Here is a 23216-nt window from a genome sequence, read left to right as displayed (position 1 = left end):
AAGCAACCTAAGTGTCCATTGATAGATGAATGGATAAAGAAGATGTTGTGTACACACACACACACACACACACACACACACACATACACACAAACACAGGAATATTATTCATCTACAAAAGGATTAAAATCTTGTTATTTGCAATAACATGGATGGATCTAGAGGGTATAATGCTAAGTAAAATACATCAATTTAAAATACCATATAATTTTACTCACATGAAATTTAAGAAACAGGACAAATGAGCAAAGAAAAAAAAAAGACAAGAAAACAGACTCTTAACTATACAGAACCAACAGATGGTTACCAGAATAGGTGGATAGGGGAACTGGTGAAATAGGTATAGGAGATTAAGAATACACTCATCATGATGAGCACTGAGTGATGTATACAATTGTTGAATCACTATATTGTATGCCTGAAACTAATACAACACTGTGTATTAATCTTACTGGAATTAAAATAATAAAAAAATAGAAACAATAAAAGAAGGTAAATATTTTTTAAAAAGAGTACACAGTCAACAGACACTTATAGGTTACTGGAAGACAAGAATGTTTTAAAAAATTAAAACAGTGTGTTGAGAAATTTATAGGAAATAATGGATACAATAGGCAAAGAGGAAATTTCAGAACCAAATAGATATTCTAGGAGTGATAAATATATTAGAAACAAAAAAATACCTGGATTGCACTCATGGTGGGGTGGACAGTCCCTGGCATGGGATATCATAACATGTCAGAACCTCAAAAATGAGTGATCTGGCATGTGTTAAGAAGGGTGCACCAGGGATAGGGGAGAGAGGATAATGGAGACAGGCTACACAGGAGAGGTTTACCAAATATAAAAATTTATTAAGGATGATAGGAGCATATTTTTCTGTTGAAAAATGGAATTGCGAACATGGAAATGTGGAGAACTATAATAACCTTTAAGATCTTGGGTTGGAAGAGGAAGTAGTTGATAGAGAAATTAACAGAGATGTAAATATGTGTAAACATTTATATATGCATATTTTTCTACATATAATCCTTAGCTTTGTCTGTAAGAGAGCTTGAGATTACCAGTGCCCAAAAAGCAATGAATATACCTATATCCCATATTGTGGCTTCTGAATATTATTCTCCACTAAAAGAAACCAGGGCTCTTTGGTGAAATAACATTACTTCTTGTAACTTTTGCTGGAGTAGCAAAAGAACAAGATAAGCCTGGAATATCTGTTAGTTCCAGAAAGCAATCAATACTCAAAAAATAAGAGGTAGCTGTTAAAAAGGCACAAATGTCAGTTTAAGGTAACTCCCAATGGCCAGAGGTGGGACAGTTTGAACAATAGACAATGATAGAAACAGATTATATCCAAATGAGTAAAACAGGAAACTATGTGCCCATTCTGATATACATACATACATACATACATAAAAACTTTGATGAACAGGATAGTTATATTAAAACAAAGAGGCATAATAAAAAAATTAATAGAGGAGATAGAATACTAAAAAAGAAACTGATTAATTCAAAAGAATGTAGGAAAGGAGAACAAAGAAACAAAGAACCAATAGGACAATAGAAAATAAATACCAAGATACCAGATTTAAAGTTAACATTATTGGAGCGCCTTGGTGGTTCAGTCAGTTAAGCGACTGACTTGGGCTGAGGTCATGATCTCACAGTCTATGAGCTTGAGCGCCACATCAGGCTCTGTGCTGAGAGCTCAAAGCCTGGAGCCTGCTTCAGATTCTGTATCTTCCTCTCTCTCTGCCCCTCCCCCATTCACACTCTGTCTCTCTCTCAAAAATGAATAAACATTAAAAAAAATTATAAAGTTAACATTATTGATAATTATACTAAATGTAAATGGACTAATTTCTTCAATTAAAAGTGAGAGACTGTCAAACTAAATCAATTTCTCAGCCTCACCTCTATTGACATTTTGGACCACATAATTCTTTGTAATGCACCATGTGCATTACAGGATGTTTGATAGCATCCCTAACTTCTACCCACTAGGTGCGAGTATCATCACCCCTTTCCCTTCAGTTATGACAAAAAACAAAATTGTCTCCAGATAGGTGTAAATTTGCCCTGGGGAACAAATTCTCTCCTGGTTGAGAACCACTTCACTAGATGAAAAACAAGATCCAACAATATGCTATTTACAAGAAATATATGTTAAATACAAAGATACTAATAGTTTTAAAGAAAAAGGATGATGAAAAGATGCAAATATGAATCCTAAGAAAGCTGGTATGACTACGTTCATATCAGCCAATTCAGAATTGAAATCAAAGAGCATTTTCAGAAATAGAGATATTTCAACATGATCAAAAGACCTACCTATCCAAAGGGCTTAAATGTGCATGCACCTAATAACAAAGTTTCAAAATATATGAAGCGTAAAATGACAGAGACAAACAAAAAGACAGATCATAATCCTATTTGGAGATTTAAACACTGCTCTCTCAGTAATTGCTGGAATAACTAGAGGAAAATCACTAAGGTTACAGAAAATTTGAACAACACTTTTAAAAAATTTGACTTAAATGCTATTTTCAGAATAGTACACCCAATAACTGCAGAGTATACATTTTTTTTCAAGTGCACCCAGAATATTCACCGAGATAGACCATATGCTGGACCAAAACACAAGTCTCATTAAAATGCAATGACTGCAGTCAAAATATTTTCTATGACCATAACAGAAATAAATTAAAAGTCAATTATAAAAAGCCATCTAGAAAAATCCCCCAATACTATAAAGTAACATACTTTTCAGTAACTCCTGGGTCAAAGTCACAAGGGAAATTTAAAAATGTTTTTATTATATGTCAAACTTCTTTAAAATACTTTGTTTTTTATACCCCTGCTTCACTGGTACTTTAAACAAATTCTAGAGTAAAGCCAGCATTGAGGCAATATTAGTTACATTGTCCAAACACAAAATATAGAAATTTATTTTTTACAGGTCAAATGATATCTGGAAAGAGTTTGTCAGTTAATATATGTGGTAAAGGCATATTTTAGGTAACAACCAAACCACAGAACTTTCTCCAAGGATATAGAATATATATAAGAAACTTGAAAACACTTTTCAAATCCACGGTTCCTGGGATCCCTCTTGTAGAGAATTATAGAACCATGAAGGATAAAACCTCTACCACATGAGTGAACTCAGACCTTCCTCACATAGAGCCATTCTCCCTATCTCTTGAAAGAAGACAATGTTTCAACAGAATACCTGGGCCGACTTTAGAAAACGATTCTTCCCCTTGCATACAGTTACCACCAAGAGATACAGTTTAGCTTATTCTGGAACTTAAATTTAGAAATTCCTACCATAGGAATGACAGCTTTTTCCTGGCTGAGAAAAAAGGCTTTCAGGTAAGAATTTCAACAAAATCCATGATTGCTTTTGAAGCACTTGAACTACTTTGCCCCAGGTCTTTACATTTGACGCTTCTGGATAATGCATGAATGCAACCATTTAACTTTGGGGTCATAATTGCCAACACTTCCACTGGTCACACTTGCTACAGTAGATTAAAAAGCGATTTTTCAGGTCCAATAGGCTTTCCATAGTCAAAAACAGGGGTACATTAAAACCATTCAATTGCTTTGCTTGCATTTTTGGGCATACTTTAAATTTTTTTAGTGTTTATTTATTTTTGAGACAGAGAGCATGTGAGCTGGGTAGGGGCAGAGAGAGAGGGAGACAGAGAATCTGAAGTAGGCTCCACGCTGTCAGCACAAAGCTTGACATGCGGCTTGAACCCGTGAACCGTGAGATCATGACCTGAGCCAATAGTTAAGGCTCAAACGACTGAGCCACCCAGGTGCCCCACTTACCCTTCATTTTTAACCTCCCACCTATAGGAATGGAAAGCTTGAGAAGTTAATAAGTGTTATATTTACATTCTGTCATTCAGAAGAGAGAGGGAAAATAAATTTTAAAATTTCAATGATCCTTTATTTTATAAGCCAAGAAATTGTTTTCTTTGAGTACAGTGGGTATTATGACTGCAGAAAATTGTGGTTAACACTAGATTTTTGCAAACAGGGGGTTTCTAACTAGGAATTATCTTATAATTTCAGCTATGATGTAAAAAGGAATGATTTCAGTGATGGATCTTGATCAAGTAGAAATTTTATTTATTTTTTAAAAATATTTATTTATTTTTGGGAGAGCATAAGTCGGGAGGGAAAGAGAGAGGGAGACAGAGGATCCCAAGTGGGCTCTGTGCTGACAGGCTGATAGCAGTGAGCCTGATGTGGGACTCAAACTCATGAATTGTGAAATTATGACCTGAGCTGAAGTCGATACTCAACTTACTGAGCCACCCAGGTGCCCCAAGTTGAAATTTAAAAAAAAATCTACATCTAGACTTTCATAATAAAATTGCAGGGGAAAAAAAAAGAAATCTAAAGTAGTTACATTTTTTTTTTAAAGACTGTATCTTTAAACAGGCAAAATGTATACAAATAGTCCATTTCAGTAACAGCAACAAGAAAAATCAAAGAACAAAAGAATTATGTAATCAACATGCTGAGAGAAAATAATGACTAACATCTATACCCAGCAAAAATATCCTTCAGGACTGAAGATGAAGTAAGGGCATTACAGGCAAAAATTGAGAATTTGCTACCAGAATATCTTCAGGAAGGAAGGAAGTATATTTTGGGGGGGGGGGGTTCAGAAGAAAAGGATACCAGTTAAAGGACTAACTGTAGAAGGAAAGAATTTCAAAGAAAGTCAAGGGGTCCCTGGGTGGCTCAGCCAGTTAAGTGTCTAACTCTTAATTTCGGCTCAGCTCCTAATCTCATGATCATGGGATTGAGACCCGGGTCAGACTGAGCCTGCTTGAGATTCTCTCTTTCCCTCTCGCTCTGTCCCTTGCTGCACATTCTCTCTCAAAAATAAAATAAAATCTTCAAAGAAAGCCATATAGAAGTGTGTAAATCTAAATGAACACTATGTTAAGCAATAGTAAGTCTTGTGCAGTATAAAATACAGAGAAAATTAAAATAAAGAGCATATGCAAAAATAATAACATACTGGTTGTGTTTTCCTGTGGGAGGGTTAAAATACTAATTAACTAGTAATTTCTAGGGTAAAAAGTTGCATAAATCTGTTCCCATAAAATAAGGACTATCTTCAGACTGATAAAAGGAAAAAATGGAGTAAAAACCATCACTGACTCTGAAAGAAAGCAAAAAAGGGAGAAAAACAGAACATAAAATAGGCATGATATATAGAAAGAAAGTAGATTTAAAGCCACATTTACTGTTTTAAGACTTTTGAGGAGAGAATCTGGGAGTATGACAGAAAAGAGAGTCATTGAGTTCAACAATATGCCTTGTTCTAAGACTTCCTTTTTACAAAGTTCCCGTAAAGTTTGAAAATCACCATTTCTTAAATATTTTGGGAGCCCAGAGCACCAGCAGGCCACTCTTGCCTATCCTTTTCATCACCACCATGAACCTGCAAGGTAGGGTTTTTTTATCCCCATTTTAGAGATGAGGATTGCCTGAGGTTGCTCAAATAGTAAATGACAAAACAGGATTCAAACCAGTTCAAGTTCATCCCAACCTCAACACACTTCCCACAAAGACACAATTTCCACCATTTAATGAACATAGGTTAGTCATGTTATTTAAATATATCCTAAGTTCTTAATTGCCTAGAAGAAACAGATGGACAAAAGTTTTGCAACAAACCCCACTTTAAAAAAATTCAAATTCCTGAGATTTCTCAAGCTACAAATAAATAGATCCTTAAAACAAATGTGCCAAACTTAGGCTATAGTCCTGTGTGCAGCTACTCATATTCAAAGCATTTTGGAAATGCCATGTATCCTATATTTTTCCATTCTGTGCTCCACAATGCATATGCATTTTGGTTTCTATTTGGGTCTCCATTTAATTCTGCTAAGAATATGCATTCATTTCTTGTTAAAACCAGAGTTTTCATTTCTGAAATGATTTATACTAGAAGACAATGTAATTACATTAGAAGACATTTTAATTTGCAAATTCATTTCCAGCCAAGATTTGTCCAAAATAAAATCTAATTTATGCCAAAGAATATCAAACCTGCTAATCAATTCTCTTTTAATGACTTCCCAGGAAGAAACTGATGTTGGCTATGATTCTTTACACCGCAGTTATAGTCCAACCATATTGCTTTTTAAAAGTATTCAATCTATTTTTATACACTTTCAGAATTAGGAATGCTTCATCTATTTACCACAAAATGAGAACTTTGTTGCCCAAATGATACAAAAGGAAGATTTTGATCATTCTCCTTCAGGTCACTTATTTCCGGGTACATTCACTTTTATTTTCTTCACTTTTTTACTGCTTATTTCCTAATACCTTCTATACTGATCTGTTCACTGTATTTTACTATATAATATAATGCTGAAGTGACTGTAGCTTGTCCCAAGACTATTGTAAGAGAACAAGTTGGAGAAAGAAAAGTTGTCACTAGAAAAAATAAACAGATGACACACTGGCCCTTAAACTCTGTTTCTAACGGAAAATCCCGTGCAATAGATGAAAAATTACCAGAAAACATGAACTGCCTCATTAACTTTATGCCCAAGTTATATCAGCAATTGATTTTTAATGCCTATGTTCATCATATGAGCTTCTACCATTCTTTATATATGTATTTTAAATTAGGCTTTATAAGATGAACTAGTTACATCATCATGCGTACTACATTATCTATATAAAGCATCTCAAAGAATAATTCACAAAGAAGCAAAAAAAAAACCTGATGAGCAGTGTTGTTTTGTGGGACAAATTACTAATTATGAAATGTTGAATGTGGCAGCTATAATTGATATTTTATTTGAAATGACCTTAAAAATTGGCAACATATCATGAAGATACTTTTGGAAAATGAAGATACCATTGCTTTCTTTGATTGTATTTCTATGGTGTCTTTCAGCCAAGGTTTCTTCTGGCAATATCGCAGTGAGGCCATCTGCATCACTAGGTATTTGTCACTGGTAGAAAGATAACAGATTTGGAAATTGTTGCATGTCAGAACAAAGCAGATTAAAGTGAGCTGAATATATTAATTTTCAAAGTGGATTATGGAGATGCCAAATCCACAGACTTAATAATTCATTGGGCTTTGTAGAATTTCTTGTAATAATTTTTTTAAAGTCATTTTTTAAAAAAAAAAAAAAAAGTAGAAAATGAGGTTTTAAACATGGTTTTGTAAGTTTGCTCTTACTGCCGGGCAAAACTGTTAAGGCTAGCTTGGCCGTTACTGGAACTAAGTTAAAAATAAATTTCCAGAAGCCAGATTGATTTGGGAGATATTTTTGAATTTACCACTAGAGAATAGCTTAACACTGACGAACAGCCAACCTCTGTTGAAAGCCTTGACATATGTTAGCCCATTTAATCTTTTCAACAATCCTATAAAGGAGGTACTATTATTATCGATATTTTGGTGGGGAGTAAATGAGGCAGGGAGGTAAGCTAACTTACATAGGTCACTCAGTAGGAAAAGGAGTGATTGAACCTGGGTGGTCTAGCTCTGAAGCCTGATTCTAACCACTGGCCTAAGCTGTTGCTCTTTAACTGAAGTGTTCAAATTGAGGGTAGAATGCTCTCTTTCATTAAAGGCAAAGAAGAATATGTGGGGAAATTCTAGTATATGCAGGAAACCTTGAAGAATCTGCAAAATGGAGCCAATCACAAACCCGATTAGTGCACTGTCAGTGGATTCTTCTCTCACAAAATACTCACCCTGTAGACTTTCAGCCTCTGACATTTGAATTCCTGGTCAGGACTGTGATCATCTCATTTAACCCTCACAATAACCCTACAGACCACAGTGGATTATCTTCATTTAAATTGACACATGACATGGACATTTTGCAAATGAGGGCAGAGGACACCACAGATATTCTAAAAATAACAAGGGTTTAATATATTTCTACATTCCTTTTAAATAGTTTCTTATGAAAACTTTTACCTTAAAAACTCAAGACCCCAGAGGCGACTGGCTGGCTCAGTTGGTGAGCATGTGACTCTTGAGCTCGGGGTCAAGAGGCCAGGGTCAAGTTTGAGCCCCATATTGGGAGTAAAGTTCACTTAAAAATGAAATTAAGTTAAAATTAAAAAAAAAAATTGAGACCACAGATAGTAACATAAAGTTATTCTGATAAATAATTTTTTCTAACATGGATAATACAGGAGAAACATGGGATAATGATGTCAAGAAATGTGGAAACCCGGTTGGATCAGAGACTATTTTTCCAAGTCCAGGGAATCTGAAATTGCAGGAGTAGAATTACAAACCTCATCAGGAAAAGGAAAAGTCCTCAACTGGGCTGGTGACCTGGCAGGACAAACATTTTTAGCTGTTTTACAGAAAAATTAGAAACAAGAGCTTGTATCCAGGGCCCTGTCCCCAGAGAAGTGCCCCTTCCCAGAGCAGCTCTCCGTTCCTGGCACATCTACTGTCTCCTGCACTCACCCTGAGGGCAGCACCACAGGCTGTGATCACGGTCCCTTGGCCTTATCTCAGCATGACAAGCCCTTGCCTAATTAAATTTTGTCCTCATTCCCATTCTACTGTTTTGTGCAATCTAATATTCCCTGTGACAGATTCCAGTCACAGTGGGCTGCCTGCCTTGATAGGACATTTTAATCCCCAGTTATCAATGACTTTTTTTTTCTTGGTGGTGGTGGCTGTTAGCGCTCTGGTTATCATTATGTAAGACAGTTTATAATGCAAAATAATAAAATAATCATAAGCATCATCAGATGAAAAATCTTTTTGTATAGCGTAACATCTTTTCTGATATTCCAATTCTCTACCTCCATGATTCCTTCTTCCACTGGTTTTAAACCTGGTGTGTGGGGGGAGGGCAAATATCAAAGTCACCTAGGAAAAGTTTTAAAGAACCCATACTCACCTGCCCTGCCCTTCTGCAAGACTATATTACGTTGATAACCACCATTCTTGAAAAATATGTAGTACAGCCTGTATTTCCTATATTCCTCAAAACTCTTAAAGCCAAATGAGTTTCAATATCCTTAGGAATTTATAGACCATTTTTCTTTATGACTGGGAGGAGGGTTCTATGCTTAAAAGCATTTATGTAACAAGCTTTCCTTAGCATAAGTAAAAACATCCTGTTTTATATTAAGTACGATCACATAACAAGACGTATCAGTATATATTTTTACAGCAATTTTAAAGATTCTCTCATACCTAAATTAACAAAGCTGCTGTTAGTTTTTAAAATCTTGTTCAAAGGGAAAAAAGTAATTAAAATGTCCTTCTTTTGATGTACCAAAGATTATTCAACAGTATTCTCTGAGGGTTATAATAGTAAAATTATTTCCACTTTGCTTTTGTATTTTAAGTAGTCTTCCCACCCAGCACAGAGCCTAGTGTGGGGCTGGAACTCATGACTGTGAGATCAAGACCTGAGATGAAATCAAGAGTCAGATGCTTAACCAACTGAGCCACCCAGGTGGCCCATATTTCCACCTTGCTTTTAATTCAAGGATATCTTAGCTCTATTATTTTAGATACATACGTCCTTTGTCATTTCCTATATGTCCAACATGGCTTTTCCATCCAGATATTGGAAGGTGCTACCATGCTTAGGCTGGTGGGCCTCAGTTGAATGACAAATGCAGGTGAGACTGAAGAAATGTTGTGTCTGTTTGCTCCAATTGTCATTTCTTTTTCCATTATCTCTTGCTATCTAATTTGAAATAGCCACCATTAAAATTGCACCTCTCTCCCCAGGTTAGACACTTAGGAAATTGTTGGGAATCTCTTTTATTAGTTGCGGCAGCTTTGTTTTATTTACTTACAACTTATACCCCATGTATCTCCAACATATTTGAGGTGGTAAACAATAAAATTAGGTCAATTATGGAAGTGAAAAGTAACCTTTCCCTTTTTTCCTAATAATCCCTCCAAATAATAGAAAGTCCTAGTCAACTTTGATTCAACCTTTGTTAAAATTATAGGAAAACATAAGCCACAATAACATTTGATTATTTCATGTTGGAATATTCCAGTGATCTCAAGCACATAGGAAACAAAGACACTGGACAGGTAAGGGAAAGGTTTTACTGAGAATTAAATGAATATGTCAGTTATAAAATTTTTGTTGCTCAGCACCAAATCCACCCTTTTTACTGTGTTACATGATGTCAGAATGGGGACTTTGCAAGCCAAATTTCTGCTTTGCCAGCTGGCTCCCTCTTAAGCTCTGCCAACTATAGTGTGTGGGTGTGTCTGTGTAGGTAGTGATGTTTGTGTATATGTGGTGTATGTTTGCAATGATTGATATGTATGTGGTGATGTGTGTGTGGTGTGTGTGTATATGGTGGCTTGTTTATATGTTTGGTAGTGTGTGTGTGTGTGTGTGTGTGTGTGTGTGTGTGTGGTATGTGTGTAGATGTATGTGGTATGTACATGTGGTGGTTATGTGGTGGCAGTAGTGATGTGTGTGTGCTTGTGTGGGGAGGTGATAGAGGGAGAGTGTAAGTTGGAAGGAGAAAGAAGGAACCACTTGCTTTCAGTGTGCTTTCTGCTCCTGGGAGCATCAACCCAGAAACACCTCCTCACCCCAAGACGACACTTCCTTCCCATGACATACACTTGCAGAACCCTAACAACACTTCCTATAACCACACTTCCTCAGAGATACCCAGGACCAGTTGCCTGGAGACTCTTTGGAAATCTGAGATTCAGCTCCATTTGGCTTCTTCACCAAGTCTTTAAGTTAAGTTTTAATACATCCACCTTTTCCCTTTGTTTACCTAGGCCTACAGGTGGAAGCTGCTTCCTATAGTTGCTTCCTCATTTTCTCTTTTTGGCTTTTTGTTCACTTAATTCACTTTATACCTTATTCTTCATGTATTCTCTCAGTTAAATGGCTAGTGTGACTCCTGTCTCCTGACTTGATCTTAATGGACAGAATGGATTCCAGCCATGTCTCTCATTATGTTCACTTACATGAAAGAGTACGCCTCCTAAGCCACTCATATACTTTTCCTGAGCAATTAATGCAAAGATGTTCCCATGATATCCATTTTTTTAAATAAAATGTTTCTTTTAACAAGGAAGCATGTAAAATAGTTTTATTCATTTTTTTGACTCTTGGTACTTATTGCAAAGATTGTAATTTATATCCTTTGAATGTATAAATGCGTTTTGTTAGACCCATGACTGCATGAATCATGTATGGGTCAGAAAAGCCCCACACCGCTAGGCTAATTTTTATATTTGATAGTTTGGAAAATAAAATGAAGACAATGGTCCTAGCAGCTTAAAAATTAAGCCTAACCAGAAGTCTGGTTTCTTTAGTAATTTGCTAACAGAGTATTTAAAAACCAAAGCTCTAAAAGGTTGGTAGAAAGATGGCTAGTTGCATAAAGAAAAAGGTAATTATGTCAAGAGTCAATGATTATATTTTATCATGAAGGTTTTCTGGCAAGCCATGGAAATAGCATTTCTTTTATGAATAAGTAACATAAAGTTCATCTCTTCTTCCAAAGATTAGTCCATGTATAATGGGAGGGCACAATCGCCTAGGCTCAGGAGTTTTTAGGACTAACAGGAGACACAGACCAAGAGTGCCAAAAATAGGACGATACAAAGGTCAGAATTTTAGGGTACAAAAGACTCAGATTTTGAGTTCAAACACAAAGCAGGAGCCAAATTTGCTTTTTGAAAATATAAACAAAATTGATAAACACCTAGCCAGGCTTCTCAAAAAGAAAAGAGAGAGGACCCAAGTAGATAAAATCATGAATGGAATGGATTTATTACAATCAATTCATCAGAAATATAAGCAATTATCAGAGAATACTATGAAAATTTATATGCCAATAAACTGGGCAACCTGAAAGAAATGGACAAATTCCTAAACACCCACACACTCCCAAAACTCAAACAGGAAGAAATAGAAAATTTGAACAGACCCATAATTACTAAGGAAATTGAATCAGTTATCAAAAATCTCCCAACAAATAAGAGTCCTGGACCAGATGCCTTCCCAGGGGAATTCTACCAGACATTTAAAGCAGAGTTAATACCTATTCTTCTCAAGATGTTCCAAAATATAGAAATGGAAGGAAAACTTCTGGACTCATTCTATGAAGCCAGTATTACTTTGATTCCCAAACCAGACAGAGACCCCACAAAAAAGGAGAGCTACAGGCCAACATCCCTGATTAACATGGATGCAAAACTTCTCAACAAGATACTAGCAAATTGATTTCAACAACATATAAAAAGAATTATTCACCATGATCAAGTGGGATTCATTCCTGGGCTGCAGGGCTGGTTCAATATTTGCAAATCAATCAATGTCACATTAGTAGAAGAAAGGATAAGAACGTATGATCCTGTCAATAGATTCAGAAAAAGCATTTGACAAAATACAATATCTTTTCTTAATAAAAGTGCTCAAGAAAGTCAGGATAGAAGGAACATACTTAAAGATCATAAAAGCCATTTATGAAAAGCCCACAGCTAATATCATCCTCAATGGGGCAAAACTGATAGCTTTCCCCCTGAGATAGGGAACACAACAGGGAGGTCCACTCTTACCTCTGTTGTTTAACATAGTGTTGGAAGTCCTAGCATCAGCAATCAGACAACAAAATGAAATCAAATGCATCAAATATTGGCAAAGAAGTCAAACTTTCACTTTTTGCAGATGACATGATACACTACATGGAAAACCTGAAACTCTCCACCAAAAGGCTGCTAGAACTGATATATAAGTTCAGCAAACTTGCAGGGTACAAAATCAATGTATAGAATAGTTGCATTTTTATACACCAATAATGAAGCAACAGAGAGGAATCCTGAAACTGATCCCATTTACAATTGCACCAAAAGACATAAAATAGCCAGGAATAAACCTAACCAAAGATGTAAAAGATCTATATGCTGAAAACTATAGAAAGCTTATGAAGGAAATTGAAGACACAAAGAAATGGAAAAACATTCCATGCTCATGGACTGGAAACATAAATACTGTTAAAATGTCAATACTACCCAAAGACAGCTACACATTCAATGCAATTCCAATCAAAATTGCACCAGCATTCTTCTCAAAGCTAGAACAAAGAATCCTAAAATTTGTATGCAACCACAAAAGACCCCAAATAGCCAAAGTAATATTGAAGAAGATAACCAAAGCAGGAGGCACCACAATCCCAGACTTTAGCCTCTACTACAAAGCTATAGTCATCAAGACAGTATGGTATTGGCACAAAAACAGACACATAGACCAATGGACTAGACAACCCAGAACTGGACCCACAAATGTATGGCCATCTAATCTTTGACAAAGCAGGAAAGAGTATCCAATGGAAAAAAAGACAGTCTCTTTAACAAATGTGGCTGGAATAGCTGAACAGCAACATGCAGAAAAATGAAACTAGACCACTTTCGTACACCATACACAAAGATAAACTCGAAATGGATGAAAGACCTAAATGTGAGACAGGAAACCATCAACACCCTGGAGGAGAAAGAAGGTAACAACCTCTTTGACCTCAGCTGCAGCATTTTCTTTGTCGACACATCTCCAAAGGCAACGGAATTAAACGCAAAAATGAACTATTGGGACGTCACCAAGATAAAAAGCTTCTGCACCGCAAAGGAAAGAATCAACAAAACTAAAAGGCAACTGACAGAATGGGAAAAGATATCTGCAAATGACATATCAGGTAAAGGGTTAGTATCCAAAATCTCTAAGGAATTCACCAAACTCCACAACCAAAAATCAAATAATCCAGTGAGGAAATGGGCAGAATACATGAATAGATAATTTTCCAAAGAAGACATCCAGATGGCCAACAGACACATGAAATGATGCTCAACGTCACTCCTCGTCAGGGAAATACAAATCAAAACCAGATACTGCCTCACACGAGTCAGAGTGCCTAAAAATGAACCAATTGGGAAACTAGATGCTGGTGAGGATGTGGAGAAACGGTAACCCTCTTGCATTGTTGGTGGGAATGCAAACTGGTACAGCCGCTCTGGAAATCAGCATGGAGGTTCCTCAAAATATTAAAAATAGAACCACCCTATGACATAGCAATAACACTACTAGGAATTTATCCAAGGATACAGGAGTGCTGGTGCAGTGGGGCACATGAACCCCTATGTTTATAGCAGCACTTTCAACAATAGCCAAATTATAGAAAGAGCCTAAATGTCCATCAACTGATGAATAGATAAAGAAGATGTGGTTTATATATACAATGGAATACTACTTGCCAATGGAAAGAATAAATTCATGCCATTTGCAGCAACGTGGATGGAACTGGAGGATATTATGCTAAGTGAAATAGGTCAGTCAGAGAAGGACAGATATCATATGTTTTCACTCATATGTGGATCTTGATAAACTTAACAGAAGACCATGGGGGGAGGGAAAGGGGGGTTACAAATAGAGAAGGAGGGAGGCAAACCATAAAAGACTCTTAGATACAGAGAACAAACTAAGAGTTAATGGGGGTGGGGTAGAGGGGAAAGTGAGTGATGGGTATTGAGGAGGCCACTTATTGGGATGAGCACTGGGCATTGTATGTGAGCCAATTTGACAATAAATTATATTTTTAAAAAATATATTTTAAAAACGTTACCTTAACAGTGGAGGGAAGAAGACAGTAGAAGAACATATTCAAAGTGCTGGAGAAAAAAATTACCAGTCAAGAATTCTGTACCCAGAAAAGTTTGAGAAAACATATATCTGCCTAAAAAGAAATAATAAAGAAAGTCCTTCCTACTGATAGGGAATTACTTAGAATGGTAATCTGACTGTACAAAAAGAAACCAAGAGCACCGGAAATGGTAAATATGTGGATGACTATATTTGGTATATATTTATGTTTTTTCTTTTAATTACTTTAAGGACATAAGCTTGTATAAAGCAGTAATTATAACCCTGTGTTGCTGAGTTTATAAACTAAATTGATCTCTATGACAATAATAGTACAAAGAAGGAGGAAGGAAAAGAAGCTGCAATGGAGCAAAATTACTTTATTTTATCAGAATTAAGTTTATATTCACCTGACAGAGAGAGTGATACATTATGACATATATAATCTTTAGCACAACCACTAAGAAAATAACTCCACAAGTATCATTAAAAAAATTGGCAGAGAAATGTAAATATCATACTATACGATATTTGACACAGAAGGCCACAAAGGAGGAACATATAAATAAGAAATACACAAAACATCTAGAAGGCAAATTGCAAAATGAAGACATATTTCCAGCAAAAGCAATAATTACATTACTGTGATTACACTCTAATCAAAAGGCAGAGATTTTCAGGCTGGATATACAAAGCACCATCCTGTTATATACTATTTATGAGACAGAATACAGATTCCAAGACAAAAAAATTTGAAAATAAAAGGATACTAAGGTAGTTGGAATAGCTACATTAAGACAAAATGGACTTCAAGAATTCTTACCAGAGACAAAGATATTTTACAGTAAGGAATCTATATATCATAAAAATAAAGCAATTTTTAATTTATACTTGCCTAACAAGAGTCTCAAATCAGAAGAAATAAAAACTGATAAAATCCAAAGGACAAATAGACAAACAACTATAGAGATTTCAATGCCCCACTTTCAATAATGGATAGAACGAATAGACATAAAAATCAAAATGGATCTAAAAGATCTGAACAACACGATCAATCCATTTAGCCTGGTGTAGATTGTAATAAATTAAGATGCATATAACCACCCGCATTCTACCCAACAGAGAAATACAGAGTCATTTCAGGTACACGTGGAACACTCTCCAGGACAGACCATATGGAGAACTAGTATGTCCTCTGACCTCAATTAAATTTGATTATAAATCAATAGCACAAATAAATGAGAAATCTCCAAATACTTGGAAACTAAATAACATGTTTATAAATAATCTAGGAGGCTAAGAAGAAATCACAAGGCAAGTTAGAATTTTTTTGTGACCCAAATGAAAAAAAAAGCACACTTAAAAATGTATAGGATGTGGTTAAGGCAGTACTTAAAAATAAACATATAGCTCTAACTTACCAATATCTAAAAAGAAGTGTCAAAAATTAATAATGTAAATTTCTTCTTTAAGAAGAACAAAGAGCAAATTAAACCCAAAACAAACAGAAGAAAAGCAACGATGAGCAGGGAAATAATGAGGAAGGAAAATTTCTAAACTTATTCAAAGAGGTTAATTGTACCTTAATACCAATACCAAAGACTTTACAAGAAAGGAGAAAAATAGGGTAGCATAAACAGACACAAAAATTCCTGACAAAATACTAGAGATTAAATCTAGCAACATATAAAAAAGATGACCAGTGGGATTTGTCCCAGTAATGTAAACTTGGTTAACAAATGAAACCCAACTAATGTAGTACAGCATATTAATAGAATAAATGCAAAAACACAGGCTTATCTCAATAGACAGAAAAGTCATTCATCAAAATCCAGCATCAATTCATGATAAAAACTTAAACTACAAGTAGATTTCTTCCTTAGCCTGATAGAGGGAGTCTACAAGATGTATTAATTGCCTCCTATTCACCCTATTGGTATGGGAGGGATTCTTACCCTAAGGTTCTGGGGAAGACTGAACACACAACACCTGGTCTTGACAGATGACATCAATGGCAGTTTATTAGTCACATATGCTCACTGCCCCAGAGAGGAGGACACTCCATGCCATTAAAGGCCAAACAGCACAGTGGAGACCAGAGTGAATACCCAGGAGCTATTAAGAGGCAGGCTTTGTAGTATTAAAAGGGTGAGTTGCCTCAATGTGCCTGCAAGAGAATGTGATTGGCTTGTTTGAATAATTCCATGGGCTGGCAGGGAACTGAAAGCTGAGACATAAGCATGAACTCCACCTGTTCTGTTTGATAAGGAGGACTGTTTAGCTGTGGGACTTTATCCATGGGAACAGAACAGGAAGGAGAAGTTGTGGTTAGGCCATTTGAGGTCCTCCTAATTTTATAGGATAAGACAGCACATAATGCTGAAAATTTTAGTCTTTAAATCACAAACAAAACAAAACAAAACACAAAACCCCACAACTCTCCCCACGTAAAAAAACAAAACACAACCAGATAGCTAACATAATACTTCCCAGAGGAAGAATGAATGTTTTCTTCCTGAAATCAGGAAAAAAGGAAGGGTATCCATTTTTACTACTTATATTTAACATGGTACCAGAGGTTTAGCCATCATAACAAGGTAAGAAGACAAGTTAAAGTCATTCAGATTAGAAAGGAAGATGTAAAACTGTTTTTATTTGCAAATGACATCATGTTATATGTAGAAAAACCTGAAGAATCTATACACATGCACACACAAACTACTAAAACTAATAAATCAGTGTAGCAAGTTTTCAGGATACAATATGCACACAAAAAAATTATATTTCTATACGCTAGCAATGAACAATCTGGAAACAAAATTAATTCATTCACAGTATCATCAAAAAGAGTAAGATAAAAATACTTAGGAACAAATTTAGCAAAAGGGACACATACCTGTATGCTATGAACTTTGCTAAAAGAAATTAAAGACCTAAATAAATGGAGACACATGTTTGTAGATTGGAAGACTGAAAATTTTTAAAACAGAAATTCTCCCCAAAATTATCTATAGAGTTGAATCAAGTCAATGTCAACACTATCAAAAACTCAGCAAGGTTTTGTTTTTGTTGTTTTGTTGTTTTGTTTTGTAGGAATGGACAAGTAAATACTAAACTTGTGTGTAAATGAAAAGAACCAAGAATAACCAAAACAATTCTGAAGAAAAAAAGTGGGAGGCCTTACACTTTATTTCAAAGCTCATTGTAAAGTTACAGTGATCACAACAGTATGGCGTCAATATGAGAATAGACAAATAGATCAGTACAACAGATGAGGAAGTTTAGAAATAAACTTTTGCCTTTATAGTCAACTGATTTTTGACAAAGTGCTAAGCAATTCAATAAGAAAAGTCTTCTCAAAAACAATGCACGAACAATTGGGTATTCACAGGCAAAATATCAGTTTAGACCCTTAGCTGACACTATACGGAAAAATAAACTCAAAATGGATCATAGATCTAAATATATGAGCTACAAATATAAAACTTCTAAAAGAAAACATAGGAGAAAGTCTTTGTGACACTGAGTCAGAAAAGATATCTTAGACATAACAACCAAAGCATGATTCACAAAAGAAACAGTTGATAAATTAGACTTTAAATTTTTAAATTTAAAACTTTTCCTCTTTAAAAAGTATAATAAGATAAGCCACAAATTAGTAGAAAACATGTGCAAATCTCATATCTGATAAAGGGTTTATATTCAGTATATATAAAGAATCTTAAAACTCAATCATAAGTAACCCAATTTTAAAATGGGCAAAAGGTTTGAACAGACATTTTATTAAGAAAATATATGAATAGCTAATAAGTCCAAGGATATGCAACAACTTGTCATTAAAAAAATGCGAAGTAAAGCCACAATGAGATACCACTCCACACCCATCAGAATGACTAAAAAGAAAAAGACTATGAATATCAAGTATTAGCAAGTATGTGAAGAATCTGGCATCCTTTCAGGTTGCTCATTGGAATGTAAAATGGCACAGCCACTTTGGAAAACATTTTGGCAATTACTTCAAAAGTTAAACAGTAACTTACTATTACCTTAATTAACTTACAATTATGTAGCAATTTTGTCCCAGGTATCTACCCAAGAAAATGAAACCTATCAGTATAAAGACCTATACATTAATATTCATGGCAATATTATTCATAGTAGCCAAAGAATGGAAACAATCCAAATGTCCACTGGCTAGTGAATGGATCAACAGATACAGAATATTTTCATCAAGGATCCCTGTGTTGTCTTTTTATAACCACACTCCACTCCCTATGCTACTGTACCTCCTGCCCCACCTCCTTCTTCCATCCCCTGACTTCCCCCAACCACCATTAATGTATCCTCCATTTTTATCTGGTGATTTCAAAAGTGTCATATAATGGAATCATATACATAGTATGTAACCTTTTGGGATTGGCTTTTTTCTCAGTATAATTCCCTGGTGATTCATCCAAGTTGCTGCCTATCTCAATAAGCCATTCTTCTTATTTCTGAGTGGTATCCCATGGTATGAATGTACCACAGTTTAACCACTCAGTGAAGAACATTTGGTTATTTCCCATGTTGTGGTTATTAGGAATAAAGCTGTTATAGACATTCATTTGTAAGTTTTAAAATATTTATTTATTTATTTATTTAGAGAACAAGCAAGCAGGGGAAGGGCAGAGAGAGAGGAAGTGAGAGAATCCTAAGCAGACTCCACACTCTGTGCAGAGCCTGACAGGGGGTTCCATCCCATCACCCAGGGATCATGACCTGAGCTGAAATCAAGAGCTGGACCTTAACCAAATAAGCTACCCAGGAGCCCCTAAGTTTTTATATGAGGAGTTTTTATTTCTCTGAGATAAATGCACAAGAGTGCAACTGCTAGATTGTATGGTAGTTTTAGGTTTAGTTTTTTAAGAAACTGCCAAACTATTTTCCAGAGTGGCTGAGAATTATCTTTCAAAGAGTAGTTCTGCTTATTGTTAACACTGACCATACAAGAGAAAGAAAAGGAAAGCACATTTTTATTCAAGCTTAGGTCTTTTATAGGAATAGGAAACTAGAATCCTATTCAGACCCTCTTATTATAGCTTAATTAATGAGAAAAGGTGACTGTACCATATTATGAGATATCTGTGAAAGAAAAGCATTTTATTCATAAACACAAATGAATATTTCATAAGTACTTTTAACATTGACCTAGGAGCTCAATATTGGTAGTACTTACATGGTATATTGATGTAATATTTGACATTGAGCAGATTCTCAATGTTTAGCTCAACAATTTTTAAATCCAATATGGGAAACATATTCCATATAGTCCCAATATGTAAACCTGTTTATCTTGGTTTACTTTTACTAAAGAACAAGCTCTCAGAAATCTAGATGCATTTTATCTTCCCCCAAAAAGATAAACTGTAGCATGTGAGGTTGAAAAATAAAAATTTCAGATTTCTGAATTTAGAAGATTCTAAACCTTGAGACATAACATTCCCATTATGAAATCATTACTGCACAGAAAATGTTGGCCCACTATATTCTTCTGAAATCTGAAATCAACAGGAGTTATGTGCAGAAGACATTCATGTTCTACCTGCACAAGGCCACTCCCAACCTTGAAGCTTTTCAGTTCATTAAGTATTTATCCCTTATAAACCATATTTAAAAGTCATCATGGGAATCAACCTGCAAGCACACTATTCAGTATTTTCTTCTTTCTCCACTTACCGGCTGTTGAGTTTCCCACCCATTCCAGTTTAGCATTTTTATGCTATTCTCTACACAATTCTATCCAGCCACATCTAAATATCTGAATGCACGGAGATCACAGCTTCAAAGACATTTGGTACAGGACAGGTCCCTAGAAATCCTATTATCACTGTGAGGTCTGCTGGATCCTTTTGTATAAAGATCACTTCCAATCCTTAATGACATTTCCACCATTGGTCTTCCCAGGTTAGACTGCTACACTGTTTTTCTTTGTTCCTATCATCCTCATCCATTATCAATAGTAATTTTCCCCTGTAACATTTGTATTAATTCACTATTGTCGTCTGAACAAAATTTTATTTACATTATTTTTTTCTAACTAGCCTACTAGTACTCCTTCCTTTTCCATAATTACACCCTTCATGGTGAATTTTTATTTCTCATTAATGTGTTATAATAGTGGCTTAAGTGAAGGAGTTATAGCTTTTCCTTATATTCAACAAATATAACACATACTCACAGAGTGGCTACTATTTCCACTGTGATCTCTCTGCAAAGTCTGTGGTAAGAAAAATGGATATCTTTCCTGCCCTAATGGAACCTACAGTCTAATGGTGGAGACAGTAAGCAGATCATCACACAGGTAATTAATTACAATGTTAGCAAGCATGTGGAAAAATATACTAAGAATGTATATATAAAGGGACTCATTGTGGTGTGGCAGGAATTATAGACTAGAAAGAATGACATTCATCCTGAGATGTGAAAATGATTCGGAGTTAGCAGAATCAAACGGAAGACAAAGGATATCACTTAAGTAAAAAGCTTTAGCATAGTTAAGAATGCACTGAAAGTCAATGGGCCTGGAACTCAGAGCCAAGAGTAAAAATCTGGGGAGGAGAACAGGAGCCAGATCATGCTGGGTTTTGTGGGCTCTAAGTTTCATTCAATTTGCAGGGAATTCGAAAAATTTTTAAGCAGGGAATTGTCCTGATCAGATGTGCAGTTTAAAAGGATCACTCTTAGAAAATGAAAAAAAAAGTAACCATTCTAGCTTAGAATAGAGGAGAATAAAAGTAGATGAAGGGAGGCCAGTTAGAAGCCTTTTACGGATGCTCAGGAGAGAAATGAAGGATTTCTTGGATGAATGTGTTGGTACCAAAGAAGAAAAATACCTTAGAGGTAAAGCTAGTAAGATGTGGTTTTAGCCAGGGGTGCCTGGGTGCCTCAGTCAGGTAAGCATCCGACTTCAGTTCAGATCATGATCTCATGGTTCGTGGGTTGGGAGCCCACATTGAGCTCCGTGCTGAGAGCTAAGAACCTGGAGCCTGCTTTGAACTCTGTGTCTCCCTCTCTGCCTCTCCCGCACTTGCACACACGCTCTCTCTCTCTCAAAAATAAATAAACATTAAACAAAATTTTTAATGTGGTTTTAGCTAGAGTAATGGAGTGGCTTGGATAGATTTAGGGTTTATGGCTTCAGTTTGGGACGTATTGACTATGGGCTAGAATGTGAATTCCATGAGGACAGGTTTTTTGCCTATTTTGTTCATTGCTGCATCCCAGTGCCTTGGGAGACATTCAAGGGGAGATGTTGAATAGGCAGATTAATTATATGGATTTGTAGCTCAGAAGAGAGGTTTGGGCTGGAATTTAAAATGTGGGAGTCAGCAGAATATAGATGCTTTCAGCAGCCAGAATATCAAGCTCCACTGGGGAAAGCTGAAGAGTGGAAAAGGCAAGATCAAGGATTGGTGTCCAGCTGACTTGTTAACAGCTCTCTGCAACACTATGTGATTGCCAATTCATTTAGGGATCATTCTCATCATGTTGAGATGAGTGAGACCCAATGTAGTCCATGCTCTAAAGGGGGCGTGGAGGTGTTTAAGGTCACAGTGTCTCCCATATGCATTTAGGTTGGGCCTGTCCTATAGGAATACTAAGCTCTTTGTTCTGTATTATTATTCCTCTCTCCTCACTCCTTTTTTCAGGAGAAATGGGTGGGAATAAATTAGACAAATAGTTACAGTCTAAAATGCAAAATGATTGCATGGCTGAATTGTCATGGAAGATAGATTTTCTGCTTTCACCCTTCCAACAATCAGGTCCCAAGTCAGGCCAGTAGGATGTACTTTTAGCCAGAAAGGCGTTTCTATGTCCTTTATAACTGAGATATTTTCTCTACCTGTCTGCATGACAAAGTCCTTCTTTCTTCCAGTTTTTCTGGAAGAAGTCCTCTCTCCTATATCTCCCTCTTCTTAATGCACCCAGAGCAGAAAGATGTTTGGCAATCTCCTACATACACTTGACATATCAGTTAACTAAATTTACTGTGTGTGTGTAGTGGGGTGCCTTTAGACATTTTGTGTTATTCTTTTTACATGACATAGGTGTCATCAGCATCTTTGATATACTACTCATCTAATGAGTTTTGAATGTCTGCATTTCCACTTAATTTCTCCTTAAAAATTGTTTAATAAAATTACATCGTTACATAGGATGACCATTGGTAAAAATGTAACACTTCTAAAACCCCAAACTGGTTAGAATTAGTTTAGAGCTACTTTCATTTTTGGCATTACTTATCTCCTATAGAAATTAATTTCAAAATGTAATTTGTTTATTCTATCCATGTCTCAATGTCATTTTCCAAGACAATGTACTTGTTAGAATGTAAACTGTCCCAGGTAACCAATATAAATTATCACTAAAATGGAGAAACCAGAATCCACTGAGAGTTTAAAAAAAAAAATAGAAAAGGAAAAAGAAACAACCCAGAGAAACTTCTGCTCAATGTCCACAATTAAGCTTTTTTTTAATAATCAAGAAAAAGGATTTTTTTCAAAA

At 35.7% G+C, this 23216-nt stretch overlaps 1 long non-coding RNA gene across 1 annotated transcript in view; it reads right to left on the bottom strand.

The window, feature by feature from the left end:
* Positions 1-6838: 6838 nt before the first annotated feature.
* Positions 6839-23216, bottom strand: part of LOC122234316 — a 30310-nt gene continuing 13932 nt past the window's right edge. The window contains exon 3 of the long non-coding RNA XR_006212084.1: positions 6839-7007. This is a non-coding gene — a long non-coding RNA (uncharacterized LOC122234316). The remainder of the gene's footprint in view (positions 7008-23216) is intronic.

This window comes from Panthera tigris, chromosome A2, assembly GCF_018350195.1.
Source record: "Panthera tigris isolate Pti1 chromosome A2, P.tigris_Pti1_mat1.1, whole genome shotgun sequence".
In the NCBI taxonomy this organism is placed as follows: Eukaryota; Metazoa; Chordata; class Mammalia; order Carnivora; family Felidae; genus Panthera; species Panthera tigris.
Note: the sequence above shows the minus strand (reverse complement) of the source record. Positions and strands in the feature narration are given on the sequence as shown.